We start from the raw sequence: 20,101 nt of genomic DNA, 5'->3' as shown, positions 1-20,101 counted from the left end.
CCTTAGACAGACACTTCCACAGGAACCCTTTCTCATAAGTGGTTTAGACAAGCAACATAAGGTGGACATTTCCCTTGAGAGAAATCATTCAACTTGATTCTTTTCTTTCGGGATCATTTCGGTGTGATTTGGTTTTCTTATTTTCTGCTGTGCGCGGAGAGCGAAACGTTGTTCTTTGAAAGTAGGGTGGTGTGGGGCTCAGGTGTTAAGTGCTCTTGGAGCATAGGGCAAAAGGCCCTGCAGGCAGGCGCCCAATGGAAAGGCAAGGCCATGCTTACTGCAGGTTCAGCCATGGCGACGTGTATTATTCACACCATTTCAAATGAGAGTGCCTGTCTGTCTGACAAAGAACAGCTGTGTTTTCCTTCTCCGTGTTTGAACGGCAATGCAGGAGAGAGAGCAGGCAGTTGAGTGGGGCGATATATAGTCTGTCATCCTGGAAAGGACAGAGCTACGCAGTAAATTCTGAAATGAGCACAGTTGCACGTGCACAGCGTATTCAGGTTTCAAATGGAACATGTTTTTAAACGCGTTCCGGAATAGTTTGTTGACACGCATGGAACAGCGTTCCGCAATGGGAATATTCCCAGAACATGGACACATTCGGAATGAATAAAGAGTTTACATGACCCCTGTGAAAAACGAATATCATCCCATTTATAATCGGAATATTCCTCACATGTAACTGCACTCAGTCTTAATTCCACACTTGAAGAGTCGATTTAACATCTTCTAGATCAAGAGTTCCCAAACTTTACCATAACAAGGCCCCTATTTGCTGGTATATTCCATCCTTACATGGGTCGTGCCATACTATTTTTTCCTGCGCACCCCCTTTCGCAACCATAGATAGTCTAGGCAGTGCCCCACTGGGATATACTGTATGTATGGAATAGCGGCCGACGAGGTGTCCCGATATCAAGGGAACTAATGGACGAGGCGGAGCGTTCTAAACAGCCCGACGGCGCAGCCAAAGGGCTGTTCGCTTCGCCAAGTCCATTTTCCCTTGATATCGGGACACCTCGAAGGCCGCTATTCCACTTATCACCCGTTTACCAGCATTTAAGTATTAATTTATTAATATGTTGATCTAGCTTCGTGAGAAAGTAGATTCACCACTGCGCTTGGTACGTTGCTATGGGCCCCACTTCCTAATCTAGTGAGACGCGCCTCTATCGGAGGCATGTAAGGTTGCGCACAGAATGTTGGGGTGACTTGACAACCAAATGCGATAGAATTAGTAACGGGGTCTTGACTAGACAACCAGATGCGATAGAACTAACGACGCGGTCTTGACTAGACAACCAGATGCGATAGAACTAGTAACGGCACTTCGCCAGAAAGTTAGAAAAGAAGCAACTTGGACGCCCGCACGCCCGCATGACATCATAGGTGTCCTGCTACCAGGGAATAAAGGACACCTGCTCAGCCAATCAGAAGACGTTCCGTCTCCTCACTGGGTGATAATAAAGTCATTAAATTAATTCATTTTGCTATACTTGTCCTGGCAACCTGCTGCTGCCCCACTGGCACCCCCTCGCGGCCCCCCAGGGGTCCCTGGTCCCCACTTTGAAAACCACTGTTCTAGATCGTACGAATTCCCAGAGTACTCCACAAGAATTGTATCAGCACTGCATTCATGCTTCTTGCTTCAGAGGAGATGTGAGGCATGAGTGTGACGTTTCCCTAAGTGTTAAATATGGCGAGAGGAGAGGAGACCGAACGGCCACAACAGTGTTGTCGTGTCGGTTGAGGAGCGGATGGCAAGGACGCATTTCTTGGCTGCGAGAGGCAATATGCATAAATATTAACGACTCCACTTGCACTAAGGAGAGTGTGCGCACGCTGCTAAGGAATAAATCTAAAAGCCAACCGGCGCGTCTGAAGTAGATATTATGGCTCCGCAGACAGCGCGTATTTTATTACGCTCATTTAAGACGCTCGGCATGACAGGCAGCCATGGGCTTAAGACGAACAGAGCAGGAAAGAAATTAAAAAGTGAACATTTCCCAGGCACGCATATGGTCATTTATCCAGGATCACTTAGAAAGCAGACCTTTTACTGTAAATGAGCCACCCCAGTGGCTTTGATTTTTCACTAGGGGATACATTTTAGCCCACAATTCAAGGTGTGTTTATACGTATTTGTCTAGCTCCCAGATTACGCTGATGGGTTATGTGATTTTTTCATTTTTAAGTCTGGCCTGAGGTTAAGTTCTCCATTTCAGAGTTGAACTAATGTGGTATAAAAGATTGCCACTCACCAACAAGAGAACATAAGAGTCAGAAACTGATCAAATGTCCCCATCTGCCTCAGACACAAAACACACACGCACACACACACGCACACGCACACACACACACACACACACACACACACACACACACACACACACACACACACACACGCACACACACACACACACACACACACACACACACACACACACACACACACACACACACACACACACACACACACACACACACACACACACACACACACACACACAGGTATTCTAGCATGCAGGGCATTACTGTGGGCTGACAGTCCTTAGAGACCTGTGCTCTGTATTGTCTTAGAGCCCACAATTTCAAGCGTTTTTTTAATCCCAGTACAGCCTTTGCACACGCAGGCACGCACGCACGCATGTGCACACACACACACACACACACACACACACACACACACACACAACCTTGAGTGGCAAAAGAGGACAGGACAGAATGAATGAGCTAAATGTATCTTCCTGCTCTGGTAACATTGTGACCTGGTCTGTTCCCTGCTTTGCTGACATGGGCAGCTTAGTTGCCAACACTCATGAAACACATACTGTCTGACACTGATGAGCACAAAACACCATTACAGTACAGAGAGACTCGTGCCAAAAACTGGAGTAGCCTGGTGGGGAGAAAAAAAACAGGAGGGCGAGCATGGCATAATTACCCACTTAGTCTGAATTACCCTTCCCAAATTTCATATGATTAAACAGAATACCTACATTTAAGTTGACTCATTTGAGTAACAATAATCAGGTCACACAGGTGACGGTAAGAGGAGATAACTAAAATCCAAACGTAGGTCTATCTTTCAGGGCAACATACCAACTCCTCCAACACACCGACAACCCCTAACTTGCAGATGCAAGAAAAACAAATAGATGAAACTTCACAAGTAAGGTTTACAAGAAAGGTTTTCTTCTGCCATGGAGTGCACTGATGTGGCTATTAGTCTCTAATGATGACTCTTATTATGGCGCAGCGCATTTTTTTCTGACCAATCACTTCTCTGGCATTATGACAACTCATTCATCTTGGCCAATGACGGGTCATTTCTCAAACGCAATTGATCCTCTTGAGTTCAGGAATCATAGTCTGCCACTGGAAGATGACATTATACAGAATGTAACTTAATTGAGTTTGTGTAATAAAAAACTGGTGTATAAAATGGCTTCAAATATTCTTAAGAAGATGAGTAGCAGGGGTGAGAAGGTGATGGTTTAATTGTAGATGACTCTATCGAAAAAATGTAACTTAATTGAGTTGCTGTACAGAAAAAAACTGGTCTACAGAATGCCTGCAAATCTTCTTAAGAGGAAGAGTAGAGAGGGGGACAATGGCAACGGCTCCTGGTTTAATTGTGGGGCAAAATGGGATTCATGGTTTGAATAATTGACCGAGGAACTTGAGGTTAATGTTATTGCGGCTTACGCACATAATAAATCATCGGCGTGACTTTATTTTAGTGGATGGAGCAGAAGCACTCAGGCATGGACGCGGCGCATTGGGGTGGGGGGATGAAATGAGGGAAGCAGAGGAGAGGACAATAAAAGGCTTTCTACATTATAGGCTTTCATGAGAATTAGAGCAGCTGCAGAAAACCCAGGCCTGGCTCCCTGATTTAGACTCCCTCCTTTCAAATCAAACTTCATCATTAAACTAACTGCTCTACCGTACAGCAACAGTTGACAAATCTAATCTAAGAAAAGCACTTCCTGTTAGATTATACCATTCTAAAAAAAGAAACAAAGACTACTGTACAGGAGACAATGTGGCTATTTTGACATTATGTCCTTTTTTTATAAGGCTTGCAAAACTGACCTGACAAGATTCAGCCCAATATATCTTCTGCACGTTGTAGCTTTGCTTAGACGTTTGAAATGTTTCATAGGCTTTGTGCTTGATAGAGCGGAAGCAATGGCCAGTGGTTGAATGCAATGCAATATAGCTTCCCACATTATAGTGTAAAATCATCATTTTAGGACAGGAATGGAAAAGTACAGAGAGGGAGAGAGAGAGAGATAAAGTGTGTGTGTGCGTGTGTGTGTGGGTGTGTGTGCGTGTGTGTGCGCGCGTGTGTGTGTGTGCGTGTGCGTGCGTGCGTGCATGTGTGCGTGCGTGAGTGAGTGCGTGAGTGCGTGAGTGAGTACGTGTGTAAAAATACAATTATCCTGATTATTCATTTTACACCAGGAACAGCCTATTTGGAGAAGCCAACCATCACAAAACACTTCTCTGATTCTGCCCAGTTATGGAAATATGAAAATATACAAGTTGGAAATTCCAGATTATTTTTTCTGGTCATGGTGGAGGTGCAGAATGGTGTAGTTTACACGGCACGCTTATCAGCAGGCAGAGTACTGTAGGCAAGAAAACAGAGAGAGAGAGAGAGAGAGAGAGAGAGAGAGAGAGAGAGTGAGAGAGAGTCAGAGAGAGAGAGAATAGAGAGTGGAGAAGGGAGAATGGAGAATAGAAAATAGAGGCAAGGGCATAGAGGGACAGGGCCGGTTCTAGGTAATTTGGTGCCCGAGGCAAGCACCGATCTTTCCTTTTTGTTGAATTTGACATTGGCATCTGTAAACATGGTGTCGTACATCTGACTGAGCACAGCTGATCTAGTACCATGTAGGCTATATATACTGAGTGCCCATTGAAAGACATTTGGCGCCCTAGGCGACCGCCTAGTCTGCCTATGCCTAGCGCCAGCCCTGTAGAGGGATGAGGTTTTTTTTAAGATGCTCCGGATACATGTTTTATTCCTTATAAGGCCGAACTCTTTAGCAACTAGCGCCCATCCGTCTCCCGATGACACTAATCAGTAATCTCACTAAATTAGATTGCTGCTGGCCGCTGCTGCCGCCGGGGGATATTACACCATAAAACACGCGACCTTAGGAAACCCTCCATCCTCCATCCCCGGGCTGCGCTCTCCTCATTGACACCGGGCGCGAGAGGGCAGGACCGTTGTTTACAACGCAGCGGGCGCCACTCTGGTTGTAAGTCAGCGTGAGGGGAAGCTGCAACACTCTGCTGTGATTCCAGACAGGCGCACAGCACACTACGCACACTACTACTCACACTGCGCCTCTTATGGTAAAAGAGGAGTTTCCTGTAACAATAAACACTGTACAGATGAGACCAATAAAAAAGCGCCTTCTTTATGGGAGGGAGTATATCATGAACATTTATTTACTTCTATGTTCACGTGCTGAGGGGCCAAACTGTTAACGTAACACTTGGGTTGTGCTTCCTCTCGTGCTTCTCTTTAAATCGAACAGGGTTGCCAGATTGGTCTGATTTTCTGCCCAATTGGCCTGTTTAAAATGAGCATCGGCGGGTAAAAATAAAAGGGTACAGGGCACATTTTTCCTGGGTTTCATGCCATAGAAATCAATGGAATTTGGTTCAGATGCAGGATTTAGTGCCTCCAGGAGGCTTCCGAGCATTTATTGTTTTTTAAGCGTTTACTGGAAATCATCAGCTGACAATCTTTGCATCCAACTACCTCAAAGCCTCACTGTCATCAAGAAGTCTGTTTTTAATTCAGCACGTGAGGGGTATTCCATTAGCAAACCAGGTTTAAGTTTACAGGTTACGTAACTAGACTTTCCGCTAATACAGGAGCCTTGTGTAGTATGTTTACTACTTGCTGTGGGTTAACTTCGACAAGTTCTTGGAGTATCCCTCTGAATATCTGTTGCATTTGTGTGAGCATCATCTCTCCCGGGTCATGCACAGCCAAAGCTGTTTAAATAAAGACTGATGCCCAGGTTGGATAAGTGATGGACAGGTTGTCTGTTTGCCCTCCTCCTGTGCAGGATGGCACCTGGGGCTGCGGAGGTATTTGGAGTCGCAATCAGATTGTAATTTGGAGTGCATGGGGGGGCCCAGCGCTCGCCCAGAGATATGCCTGCCCTTTCCCCTCCGCAACCAGAGGCTTCTGCTGAATGTCACTCACACAGCGCCTGCCTAACGTGCCTCCGCTAACTCGAAACATGCTAGAACAACCACGGCAATGTTATGGCTCAGATTATGGCTGGAGGATGTGGATGAAGTAACGTATAACCAGTGAAAATAAATCCGGGGAAAGATTAAAAAAAAACAGGAAAGACATGAGGTACAGTAAACAATCAAGGGGTTATCTTTTCATCTTTTACAAATTATCTCTTGCTTTGGAACATTCAAAATCAATAAATTCAGCTTTAAAATACAGTTTACAATGAGCTTAAGTCACAGATGTTTACAGTCCCCTTTTTTTTAGTCCTTTTAGTTCTTTGCTTTTTTTCTTTGCATGTTCTTAGTCATCCAGAGCTCCATCACCATCCTGACAATATTCACATGTGGTCCATAGAAAACCACTTCCAGCATTTGCTGAATGTGTGTATATGTAGGCCCAAGCCTCAAGGGATTATTGTTTAATGACTTTAACTTTTTCAAGACCTCCAAAGTTACTGAAGTATTATGTACATACCATTATCACTGTTGTGTTACTGGTAGGCCTACTTGGTGTTTGTGAACTGAACCTGTGTTCAACATTTAAATTCCTATAACTGGAAAATATTACAAAACACTTTCAAAAGACTGACTTACAAAAGACTGACAACGGCCCAGCATGAAGTTTCTTCAAGTGAATGAATGGTTATGGTTTTATCATCATCTTTTGTAGATTTTAAAAGAGAACCTATTGTTGTCCTCCATGTTCTGTGTAGACTATTGTTTACAAGTCACTGCAATGTTTGTGTTCAACAAAGTCTTAAAAGTGGAGAATATTCTTGGGGAATGTTAAAACTGGAAAAGTACTCCAAGGCTAAGAATTACTCATCTTCGAGAAGGAGTTTCTCCAGTGATTTCCGGCTAGGTTAGGGAAGACGCCGGTGTTATGTTTGGTTTTCTCCTCTCCAAATAGGTCGCCTGGAAATAGCTTGTACGTGGATAATAATGTTGTCATGGAGCCACCGCGCTGTTAAATTACTTTTCCACGGGTTACATACAAGCGTCGTAACCTTTGACCACCCAGGTTAATAGAGAGAGAGCCCCTCGAACAGCGAAGGAATATATACCTGTGCCATGCATTACGACCCTGACATTCCCATCTCTTCCTGGAAAACAAAATGGCTGCAGATAAACCTGACAAATGAAGATAAAAGACCATCCTAAGGATACTGCCCGAGCTCGGGCATTTGGGAAAAAAATCTTGGACCTGATAGGACGCACCATGCTGGAAGTAAAAGAAATGCGCTTAATATTGGGAAGAGGAGCATGTGAAGCGCTATCTGGAAATAGGCTGAATGATACAACGTGACCTTTCACAGACATCCGCCACATGTTGCTCTCCTCTTGTCTTTTCTCTGTGTGGCGGTTGTTGATCTTGGATAAAGATAAGAGGAGACTTAGCTTCCCATGAGATCATCATGAAAGGATTTGTGGACGGGACATCACAACTGACGTGTATCACAGCAAGTGTATGCATAACGGACTGTTGTGATAAGAGTCCCGGGTACAGAGGTTACATAATGTCACGAAAGCAATACAAATATACAATTGCTCATTGAGACACCACACACACACAAAAAAAACAACATTTAAAAGACCAGTGTGTGACCTTGTGAAACAGTTGCTCCAACATGCATTGCTGATTCTGGCATAGATTAGCATAGCCTGTAAAGAACTGAAGTGATCACTAAAACAGGCTATACTAATTAAAGCCAGAATCATCAATTCCAATCTTCTCCCAAATGAGGTTCCACTGCAAATGAAAGGTTTTTACGTTAGCATCAAGGGTTGTCAGTGATATTACAGTATGACACAGCGACAATAAGAGATGACGAAGGGGACCATGACGTGAAAATATTCATCTGATAAATGAACGTACAGTGTTTTCACAAGTTAAATATAAAGAATGTGGATGACATGATCACTGATTTACCTTACAGAAGAATCTCTATCACACATCGTGCATCACACAAGCATGCTAAAAATGCTTTAGCTTGATCTCTGTCGGCCTGGTGAATTTAAATGATTAATGCCCTGGAATGCTCTGCTTTTAGCCTAAGAGGAAGTGCACACTCAATCAGGATAATGTCACAACAGTGAATGAATCCTCCCAGTCCCTCCCTTCTCTTTCATATACATCACCCCCATCCTACTGTAGCCTCCATCTGCCCTCAGCAGTGAGCCTCGCAGGTATACAAGACTAATCAGCCAAACACCGCGGCTACCTGGGCTAGCTTAGCGGATCAGGCGGAGCGGAGGGCACTGATAAGGAAATGGAGAGGATGAGAGGGAGGTTGAGGGAGGTTGAGACGGGGAGGCGGGAGGAAGAAGGGAGGGATACATTCAGTGCTTCTGCTAATGGAGTGTGCAGGGCAGCAGTCATCCAAGTCTGTGCGTAAGGAGCTTCTCACTGAGACACTGCCCCAGGTCTAGGTCTGGGCGGCCGGGCCGCCTGTAGCACACCTGGGTTGTGTTCCCGCAGAGTTATGGAGACCTGACCTGACACTCCTTCAGCAACATGGCTGCCCCCCGTGAATCAATGATGCGGCTGACATAAAACAGAAGGCTGGAGCCCAGTTAGATAACTGTTAATATGTCGCAATTCTGCTCTCTGATACATACGTAGATGAAAATAGTATACATAATAATTTGCAATAATAATAATGATTTTAAAATTCTTCTTCTAACACTACTACTGCTACTACTAATACCACTACTACTACTACTACTACTACTACTAATAATAATAATAATAGGCCTATGTATTATGGACCATATGAATTATATATTTTTTTTAATACGCAGCAAATACTATGCATGGATATAGCAGATACAAGAAGATGAATCACACATCACACAGTAGAGATCAGGTCATTATACAGTAGAGCATATGATAAATGTGGTAAATGATGAAATCAGAAATGTGTGTACGCGGTATACACTGCCTTGATTCCATGTCGTTAAAGAAAATGACGGCATGCCAGAGAGTTATTAGAATAAATTGGTAGATAATATGTGAAATAGTGTTGAAAATACTTTGTTTTTCTGAAAATATGTGAAGAGCAGCTTGTGTACGTAGATAGAAAACAATCCATCATCAAAGTGTACGTGTACAATAGCAGGAGCTGACAGAAGTCTGGGGTTGTGTTTCACTATTATCCTCAACACAGGATCTGAAGCCTCCCAACAGACAGGGAAGAGCACACGCACCGTTGAAAACAAGGTCAATGTCACAGCGTGGCACCTGATGTATCAGAAATGAAGGGGAAAAACAACATGAAATTTGAGCAAGAAATCGAGTTGCTTTCCCCATGCATGCTGTTCTTATGCCCATCAAAGAAAAAGGGGGCTCAGTGTGGCAGAGCTTGATGTCCTGGAGGTTGTGTAAATTGTTTCTTTCTTTGCGGAGAATTAGGTTATACAGTATAGCAGGGGTGCTCAACTGGCGGACCCAGGTCCGGATGCGGACCCAAACGCAATTTCATCCGGACCAAGACAAAATCCATCTGTATTTAATATGTATAAATTATACATGAGATTTCGCTGCCATGCAATCTATAGGTGTATTTCTGCGAAGCCAGTCTTATGACAAATAAAAGTATCATCACTATGACAACTCAGTGAGTGAGCAAGAGGCCAGTGCAGCCAGCGAGTGAGGCTATTTTCTGCATCGGTCCGTAGCGACTTTTTTGGACCCTGGAAACATACGAAATTTGGCGAGTGGACCTTTTCAGTTTCTAGTTGAGCACCCCTGCAGTATAGGCTACATCTTTGTGGAATCTTGTGGAGAGTGGCTGTCTTTCTTTTTCCATTTCCGTCCACTTGTGCGCATTCAGTTAAGGACTAAAATTTCTATTTTTCTTGCATCACACTCGCCATACTGGCTATCGGGTCTTCCTACATACAGCAAAATATTAAATTTGACAAAGTGGGATTTAAAAGAAGACAAGTGTTCAGAAATACACATACACGTGCGCGCACACGCACACGCACACACACACACACACGCACGCACGCACGCACGCACGCACGCACGCACGCACGCACGCACACACACACACGCACACACACACACACACACACACACACACACACACACACACACACACACACACACACACACACACACACACACACACACACACACACACACACACACACACACACACACACACACAGCCAATTTGATATATCTACTTATTTAGTTATCTTTGTGCTGTAGGGCACTTCTGTAGTTTCTCTCTGGAAATGAATCTGGGGCTGGTGATGTTGGACTGCAACCATGGCTTCAAGATTCAAGATTGTTTTAATTACAGCTCATTACAGTGTCCTCTAGCTACATATACTGTAATAACTGCATTCGTGAACCCATACATGAATCCAACCCATTTCCCAATTTGTGGGACCACCACTACATAGAAAAAGTGTGTGTGGCTCTTGTAGACCTGAGACTGGGCTGTCAAATTTTATTCTAAGTGGGCCGGGCCAATAACGTAATTGAAAAATATCACACATTTCTGGTTTATATCAGAATGGCATTGCCATCACTCATCTCAATGTGGACAGCGGATATACTGTATCAGAAGCAATGACTGTAAATGGCAAGCAATGACACTGTTCTCAAGTACTGAAACCCTGGAATCTCAGACAGCTACAGCAACTTTGTATGGGGTAGAGTTTTTTTGTGACATTCTTATTTTTTTCTCTCTCTACAAGTCTGGGGACGAATTGAACCCTCTTGTGGGCCGCATCCGGCCCCCGGCCTCATGGTTGACACCCCTGATATAATATGATTACACAGACTGCTGACCCAGCCAAAGGCACTCATACAGTAACACCCATACTGTAGGGCTGCTGTCCAGGTTTGGGCCAATGAGTACAAAACTTAAAAAACTGTAGTAGGAGTTGGATGAAAGCAGCTGCCACTCAAAGTATCTACAGTCCGGGCTGCTATTATGCCAATGGCCCATTAGCCACTGGTCCAGGCTGACACACTGATCATCTTCCCACTTCCACATACACTCTGCCAAGACCCTAAGCTCCAGCACTCTGGTATAGGATGCATAGGTCAGGACAAGCCTGAGCCAAGAAAGTCCCAATTATCCTGCCCTGGTCTCTGTCTCTGTCTCTCTCTCTCTCTCTCTCTCTCTCTCTCTCTCTCTCTCTCTCTCTCTCTCTCTCTCTCTCTCTCTCTCTCTCTCTCTCTCTGATTCACAGACATTGCACCATCCTGTAATGCTGTAATGACCTCAAAAGTCTGGCTGGCTTGAAACTTGAAGTAGGTGCCGAGAGAGAGAGAGAAGGAGAGAGAGCGAGAGAGAGAGAGAGAGAGAGAGAGAGAGAGAGAGAGAGAGAGAGAGAGAGAGGGAGAGAGGGAGAGAGAGAGAGAGATGGAGAGAGACAGAGAGAGAGAGAGAGAATAGGAAGAGGGCAAAATAAAGGTATGTGAGGTATGAGAGAGTGTGCACTGGATCTCCAATTCATCATCAGTCATTTCAGATAAGGCCGTCAGCACTTTGTGTGCATGTGCTCAGAGGAAATGAACAGCTTGGCCCCTGGGCTCACGTCACAATCAGTCACCCAGTGCCTTTCAGATGCCTCGCGCTCAGCTCAGCTTCCCCACTGCGCAACAGGGCAAATAAATGAAAGACAAGACATATTTGGCAGGAGGGGGCAATTCAGACACCGCCTATCTCCAAGACCATATCCTCACACAACAACATGCCACACACATTTTATTGTGGCTGACTACTGGCCCCCTAATTCAACGTTGAAGAGAGTAATCTGGGACCAACTACGGTCTAGAAGATGTTAAATCGGCTCTCTACGTGTTGAATGAACACTGCGAAACGTATCCTCCATACGACATGCCAAATGTACTTTATTGCGTGTGATTACTGGCTCTAAACTCCCACAGCCCCGTTGATTTATTTTTCAGCTCTGAAACAGCAATAACTGCTGCCCCACACAAGGGCCAGCCGAGAGGGATGGGTCAGCTGTATTGATGTGTTGGTGTAAGGGAGCCTCAGAGTGATCTCAGATGTTCTTGATATCGTGACAAATGTTTGTGATATCTATTACTGTATCAACGTAGTGTAGTTTTTCAAAATTCAAAAAGTGTGTGTGTGTGTGCGTGCGTGCGTGCGTGCGTGCGTGCGTGCGTGCGTGCGTGCGTGCGTGCGTGTGTGCATGTGTGTGCATGCGTGACTGCGTGCGTGCATGCGTGTGTGTGGTAGTAATAGTAACATACCGGTAATTCGATACAAAGTACAATACACAACAACAACTCTGTTGAATATACTATACATGCGGCTATGAGTAGACTGCTGTTGGTGTTATCAAGCCTTACAGTAATACAAAAAAATCCATCAAACCAAGACCACCCCCCCTCTCTCTCACCTTCTCTCTCTCTCTCCCTCCTCTAGACTCTAGAGTAGCACAGTAGCACAGCACAGTACTGCTGGAGAGAGGAGAGGAGAGGAGAGGAGAGGAGAGGAGAGGAGAGGAGAGGAGAGGAGAGAGAGTAGAGGAGAGGAGAGGAGAGGGGAGATGAGGAGAGGAGAGGAGAGGAGAGGAGAGGAGAAGAGAGGAGGCTTTCGAGGGGTATTCAAGGCCACAGCTAATCGCTCAGCAAGGTCAGCAAGGTGGTCCCACAAGGTATTTGCAGCCCATCTTGATGGTATGCTAGATTTCATTAAATCTAATTTTGCAGAACCACAAGTCAATATATCATGCTGTCAGTGGAGACCCCCATAGTTCCAGTAATTGAAAAAGTTATTGTGTTTGTTTTTATTCGGCCTGTGCCCTTGCTTCGTGGCTGTGTTGGTTTTGGGGATACACAGTAGAACGGGACCCATTCATTCATGGGGCGAAGAGGGCTCCGGAGAACCTTCTAGAAACGTTCTGGAAACCATGCGGATAACCAAAAGGTCAGGGTAGGGCAAGCACAATTATCATTCCAGCTAAACCCTTTTTCACTTGCCATTGACTGAGCCAGTGAACCCCACCAGTTAAGCCGAAAACAAAAGAGCCAAGAAAATTGTCACACCAAAAAATATTCCTATTTCACTTCACCTTGGATGAGCGTGACACAGCCAAAGTCACACACACACACATACTCTGTCTGAAAGGCACACCCCGCTCCACTAATTTTGTCATCGAATAGGGCCCGTATGTAAATAGGACGGGAGATGTCACGATTAACCCTTTAGCTCCCGCTTGTAAGGAAACGAGGTAGCAGGCAAGGGGCCATGTGTGCCTGAGAAGATAGGAGCCACACACACAGCTTATTTTCTCCCTGGCGTAATTGCGGGGCACATCGTATTATGATAATGGCTGTGGGCCCAATCCCCCACTTCCTTGTGTAATCAGCGTTGACGGCAAACCAGGGATATAGTGTGTGGGGGAAATGGGGAAAGGTACTGTAGGCTATATAAATGAGATCTCAATTTAATTGAGGATGTAGTTAATTCTCACACATAGCTGTCCTCTGGATTTCCTGCTTCTAATCACGCGGGGCCCTTTCGAAATGGTCACAACTGTGTTATCAATTAGTGTTTTAATCCTTTTTTTCCTTTCAATCCTTTTTTTTCAGAACAAAAAAAGGGGTTGAACCGCTGTGAGCATCTGTGCTGTGATGCCTGAGGACGGAGTATCAGGTGGCCTTTCCTGACTGGGTGACTGGCTGCTTCCCTGCAGCCCTCGCAAGCAGCCAATTAAAAAACGTCCCCACAGATATCTATTCATTGGCTATAAGCACCTTTTTCTTTCTTTCATTCTTTCTGTCTGTCTTTCTTTCTTTCTTTACTTCATGCTCTCTGTCTCTGTTGGTCTCTCTCTCTCTCTGTACATCCTTATCACACATTCACAGCTCTTTAGCATCTCTTTCTCTCTTGCGCTCTTTCTTTCTTGGTCACTCTCAATCTCTCTCTCGGTGTCTCTCTCTCTGTCTCTCTCTCTGTCTCTCTCTCTGTTTCTCTCTCTCTCTCTCTCATCCATATTACTCATTCACAGCCTATCTTCCCATTCCTGTCACCTCTGCCTGGTCAGCCTATCTTCTGTGCGTTAATTCCACAAGCCAATTAATAAGACTGTCAACATTAGCCTCAGACTAAGATGAACATACAAAAACAGACAGAGCACCACAGATGACTTACTTTGAAACACACCAGTGCTTTTAGCGAGAGCATTGAGGCATGACTGCTAAGAGCTTCAGTCAAAGCAACTAAATGTAGCCCAGAAATGCCAGAGTGCTAGTAACCTTGACGACTCCAACCTGTGCTACATTCAGTGTTGCCAGCTTGGGCGGTTACCCGCCCAATTGGGCTGCTTGGGATGGCCATCTGCGGGTAAAAATGGTCGAAAAGGGGCATATGACAAGTTTTCCTGTAGATTTATAGCCATAGAACTCAATACAATTTGGTTCAAATTGGGCGGGTTTTCGTGACTCTAGGCGTTTTTTTGAGCATCGTTTGGGCTGGAAATAGTCAGCCACATCTGGCAACACTGGCTACATTACATACTGACAAACTAAAGAAACAACCCCCCTGGATATAGGTGTAAGACTTGACAAATCGAAAGTATAGGTGTTACGTGACGATGTGGACAATCCAGTTTGGATCTGTCTACATGTAGGTTAGGGGGTCAAGTTTGAGTCGGATCGCATTACTGCCCATGCCCTCAGGTATTTCACATACTGTATGTCTATAATATACACAATAATTTCAGTCCTTTTTCATCACACAAAAGACACACAGAGCCAGAATCCAATCCTGCACTTGCTTTGATTCTTGCTTGGATGGTGCATTGCAATTATGTCGTGTTATAGCCCATGTATAGATAATGTGATGAGCCAATTTCAATATAGAAAGACATTCATACACTTAGACAGCAATATATACTGTATATGGCCGCACTGTCCACTGTGTCCTTTTGCATTTCTGTGGTGGACACTATGCCCAGAAAAGACATATCTATCAGAAACATTATTATTATTACAGACATAAAAAAAAATCTACAATGAAATCTGCTGATGGCCATATAACCATGATCAGGAAGAAGGAATGATGAACAGTCCACATTAACGCAAACGATGCTTAATCAATATCTAGCTGTGTGCATAGTCTCTCTCTCTCTCTCTCTCTCTCTCTCTCTCTCTCTCTCTCTCTCTCTCTCTCTCTCTCTCTCTCTCTCTCTCTCTCTCTCTCTCTCTCTCTCTCTCTCTCTCTCTCTCTCACACACACACACACACACATACATACGTGCACATGCACATACAAATGCACATCAACACACATTTGCAAAATCACATGCACACGCACACACACACGCACAGACAGACACAGACGCATAGACAGACACACACAGACACACAGACACAGACACAGACACAGACACCGACGCACACACACAAGCACACACACAAACACACACACACACACAGGTTTTGAACTCCCACTGACGCGTCTGATGTGTTAAGTGATCGATTATGATGTATGCATGTGGTGGCTTTGAAATGTCTTGCGTTCAGACCCTCGCTGTCCCCTTCTGAGACAGCCCCTTAATTAAGTTGTAAAGATTTTCCCCCAATGTGTTTACCAACCATGACATTCAGGGAGGGGAAAAAGTCATTTCTACTCGGGGAAATACGAATCAATTCAGTGTCTTTAAAGGACCAGTGACTTGAGGTCACGTCTCTTAACCCCATTCACACAGCAAGGGCATTAAAGATCACACACTCACACAGACACAGAGACAGAGAGAGAGAGAGAGAGAGAGAGAGAGAGAGAGAGAGAGAGAGAGAGAGAGAGAGAGAGAGAGAGAGAGAGAGACAGAGACAGAGACAGAGACAGAGAGAGAGTCAAAGAGACAGAGGTAGAGAGAGAAATAGCGAGAAAGAGAGAGAGAGAGAGAGAGAGACAGAGGTAGAGAGACAGAGACAAAGACAAAGACAGAGACAGACACAGAGACAGAGACAGAGACAGAGACAGCTAGAGCAGCCCATCTTCACCATTTCAATTGTGGAGTTATTCCCATGCATCTGTGTGCTGGCTGCTGTTGATATGGTACCTCCATAGCCAGGGTCGCCGTCAGCTTTGGCTGGGCCCAGGACAAAGTTCCCTGAAAGACCCCGCCAGCCCAATAAATACAATGTAATGAGGACCAAAATCTGGGCTCCGTCTCTCCCAGGGCCCATGACCATTGTCCCCTTTGTCCCCATCTGTCAGCACCCCTGCCCATAGCCCTGGAGAAATCTCATAATGCATCTGCTTCTCCAAATGGAGATCAATAGTGATATTCTCACGGCCAAACGCCAGCCATAAATTGCTTTGCAGGCCACGTTGTTGGGTTTTTTGTTTTTTTTCCGTTCTATTCCTGTGTTCTTTTATTGGTTTCCCGCAAGAGCGAATGGATAATTGGATCAAAATTCAAACTGTCACCAACAGTTAGGCCGGTCCTGGCACTTTTCTTGTGCTGCTGCTAATCGGGGTGAGTGTTCAGAAGTATGTGCCGCCACGCCACACAACATCTCTCCTCTATTCCCACCACGTTCAATTAAGCCGGAGAGAGGTTGAGCTATCTGAGGCTGCCATGCCACAAACTCCGGCAGACGCAAACACTTAAACCATCTCTGAGATACCTTCTGTTCTTTTTCGCCTCCAATCCTGTCCTGTCTTGGCTGTTTTCTACTCTTCGCTCTCTTACTCTGATTCCCTGCCCGCACTTGCTGATCAGTAATGGAAAAATCCCATTGTGGATACAGAGTTACAATTACAGCTACAGAATCTGGCCAAGAGACAGAGAAAATAAAGGCTAATTGGAATCCGGATGATTACAGCCGAAAGGGTTGAATCTACCTATGTCTCTGCCCTGTCCAATACAAAATTACTTATCTTTTGCCCTAAACCTATTGCAATGTTTCTCCACAGTTGAGTGTTTTTCCACTGCAGTGTTCTTGTAAGAATGGGGATAACTGAAATGGGCTTTTTTGATGTTACTGGAATTGAAAGAATATCTGGTAATGCTTGAGGCATTAGATGCCTGAGGAAAAATGGAAAACGATGGAAAAACAAACCATTTAGAACATTTCAACAAAGCTGCGATTCAGAAAGAATTATTTGTACTATTTGTACTGTACAGATGTATTTCTTTGATACCCTGTGCACTGCTGTTCTTTTTCATTTTTCTTAGCCGTTTAAGTCCCTCTTTTATGTGTGAAAAGCTCTTGAAAACATGACTTTACTTTAATCAAAATCTAAGGATAGCTCGACAATTGTGTCTGACAACTGCAGCAAAACGAAAACATAGCCACACCCTGTCAAATGAGGTTTCTGATATGATCAAACTTCAAAATATCAAAACAGTAATTGGAACAGCCACTGGAAAAAGAATGGCGTTTCAAATGAAGAACAAAAAACAAAGGTCAAAGCTTTCTTATAAAAGATAGAAATAGGTCTTACTCGATTAAATGTTGTTGTACAGAAAATAACAACTTCAGCCAGAGTTAGCACAACTTGGAGGCTTTTTCAAACAGCTTCTGTGGTAAACACGTTATCTCACTTTGGCAAAATGTCCGATAAAAATCCTTATCACTCGTTTGCGATTTTACAGAACTTTTTAATGTGCTCGTCACATATCTTACTGATACACACAACACACTGTTGCTTAGCGGCAGCTACAGGGTCACTGACCAGTTTAACTGGGACCGGAACAAAATAATCTGAAAGGGCCTCCCTCTCTCAATACATACAATGTGATGGAGGTCCCAATTCTGCCCCCTCCCCTTTTTCCTGGGCCCGGGACAACTGACCGGATTGTCCACCCCCTATGAGTGGCCCTGGGCAGCTATCTGTCCTGGCCTCCCACCCCACCTGTGTGTTTAAGGCTGTCGGCAGGAGAGCAGTCATGCAGCCATGTGGGGGACACTTACCATCAGGGTTGGGTGGGGGGTGGAGAGTATCAAAGTCACCTCTTAGCGGAGCGCAGGTCGGTGTCTGCATGCTGTAACGGCAAGGGCAGGTCGTCACGGCGATGACTCATGGTTGTCTTAAGAGCCTGGAAGGAGAGGGCCACATGTACACACACACACACAGACACACACACACATAGACACACAGACACAGACAGACACACACACACACACACACACACACACATAGACACACAGACACAGACACAGACACAGACACACACACAGACACACACACACACACAGACACACACACACACACACACAATGTCACTTTGAGGGCTCTCTGATAAAATGGTACTATATATATGGCAAATTTATGCACCCACCACACTGCTCCCGGGCGGTAGTCGCCTTGAAATACATATAATCTCCAAAGATTTTTCTTGTTCTTGGTGTGCATTCATAGATGTGTATCGTACACGCAACAAGAGGATAACAGATCATCAGTTAGTGGGTTGTTTCTATTCTTGTGTGTGTGTGTGTGTGTGTGTGTGTGTGTGTGTGTGTGTGTGTGTGTGTGTGTGTGTGTGTGTGTGTGTGTGTGTGTGTGTGTGTGTGTGTGTTTCTTTTGTGTGTGTGATTCTTTTGTGTGTGTGTGTGTGTGTGTGTGTGTGTGTGTGTGTGTGTGTGTGTGTGTGTGTGTGTGTGTGTGTGTGTGTGTGTGTGTGTGTGTGTGTGTGTGTGTGTGCTCGCGTGTGTTTTCATAAAACAAACAAAAGGACGGGCCAAGAATATGTCAACATTCCCGGGTAGCAGAGTGGGATAATCATGAAATGCATGACTGGGCCGTTTTATCCTGAGTCGTTCACCCTAAAAGGTTCCATGGAGCTCCGCTCACTCAAATGAAGCCACTGACAAATATAAGGATGATACTACATTCCTCCCCCCCCCCCGCACACACACACACACACACATACACAGACACACATTCACACACATACACATATATGCATGCACACGCACACAAAGAATCGAACATCATACAGGTGTGCACACACGCACACACACGCACGCACACACACGCACGCACGCACGCACGCACGCACGCACACACGCGCGCGCGCACGCACGCACGCACGCACACACACACACACACACACACGCACGCACGCACGCACGCACACGCACACACACACACACACACACACACACACACACACGAACGCACGCACACACAACACACACAGCACACACAGAAAGAAAATCCCCCCAGCTTTCCTTATATAGCCCCCCAGTCGCCTCCTTCCTCCCCCACCTCATGTCTGTGGCACGGAATGGGCAAAGTCACCGGGAGGTTACCAAAGCTCATTACTGTCTCCCCCCTCCCCCTCCCCCCCATCTCAGAGAAGAGGATATGAACCTTGCCTGCTGCACCCCCCATGACGCGTTCCCAAGCTAAATATAAATCTTTTCAAACATTCTAATTGTAATGTCCTCATGCACATGGATCGCTAATGGCGCTACAGGCCAGAATCAAAGGAGGGTCATTGCTGTTTGGAATTTCTCAAGTAGGAAACCCCAGGCAACAGCACAAGTTTTGGACTGAAGAGCTCGCTGCTGCTCACCTAAAAACGCTGATGTTATCTTTGCATATTTCTCCGATGATATTGCGCTGGCATATTTCTAGATCCCCTATCTGGTCTTGTTTGACTTTTCCTCCCCCCTGCTCCCGTCCTCGTACTCCTACTGTCGTGTTTGCCGCCGGAGATATTTCATTTTTATTATGAGTCGTGCGGGCCTCTGCAAGAGATGAGCTGCTGGGGAAGGAAGCACAAAAAAAACCTTGTCTGACAAAGATTCGGAAGTTGAGAAGTGTTCTTTTCTCTCTCTCTCTCTCTCTCTCTCTCTCTCTCTCTC

At 45.1% G+C, this 20,101-nt stretch overlaps 1 protein-coding gene across 1 annotated transcript in view; it reads right to left on the bottom strand.

The window, feature by feature from the left end:
* Window positions 1-20,101, bottom strand: part of chrm3a (cholinergic receptor, muscarinic 3a) — a 78,315-nt gene that overhangs the window by 45,400 nt on the left and 12,814 nt on the right. The window contains exon 2 of the mRNA XM_063191058.1: window positions 18,203-18,327. The gene's annotated coding sequence lies outside the window, so the exon portion shown is untranslated. The remainder of the gene's footprint in view (window positions 1-18,202; window positions 18,328-20,101) is intronic.

This window comes from Engraulis encrasicolus, chromosome 24 (genome assembly GCF_034702125.1).
Source record: "Engraulis encrasicolus isolate BLACKSEA-1 chromosome 24, IST_EnEncr_1.0, whole genome shotgun sequence".
NCBI classification, from domain to species: domain Eukaryota; kingdom Metazoa; phylum Chordata; class Actinopteri; order Clupeiformes; family Engraulidae; genus Engraulis; species Engraulis encrasicolus.
Note: the sequence above shows the minus strand (reverse complement) of the source record. Positions and strands in the feature narration are given on the sequence as shown.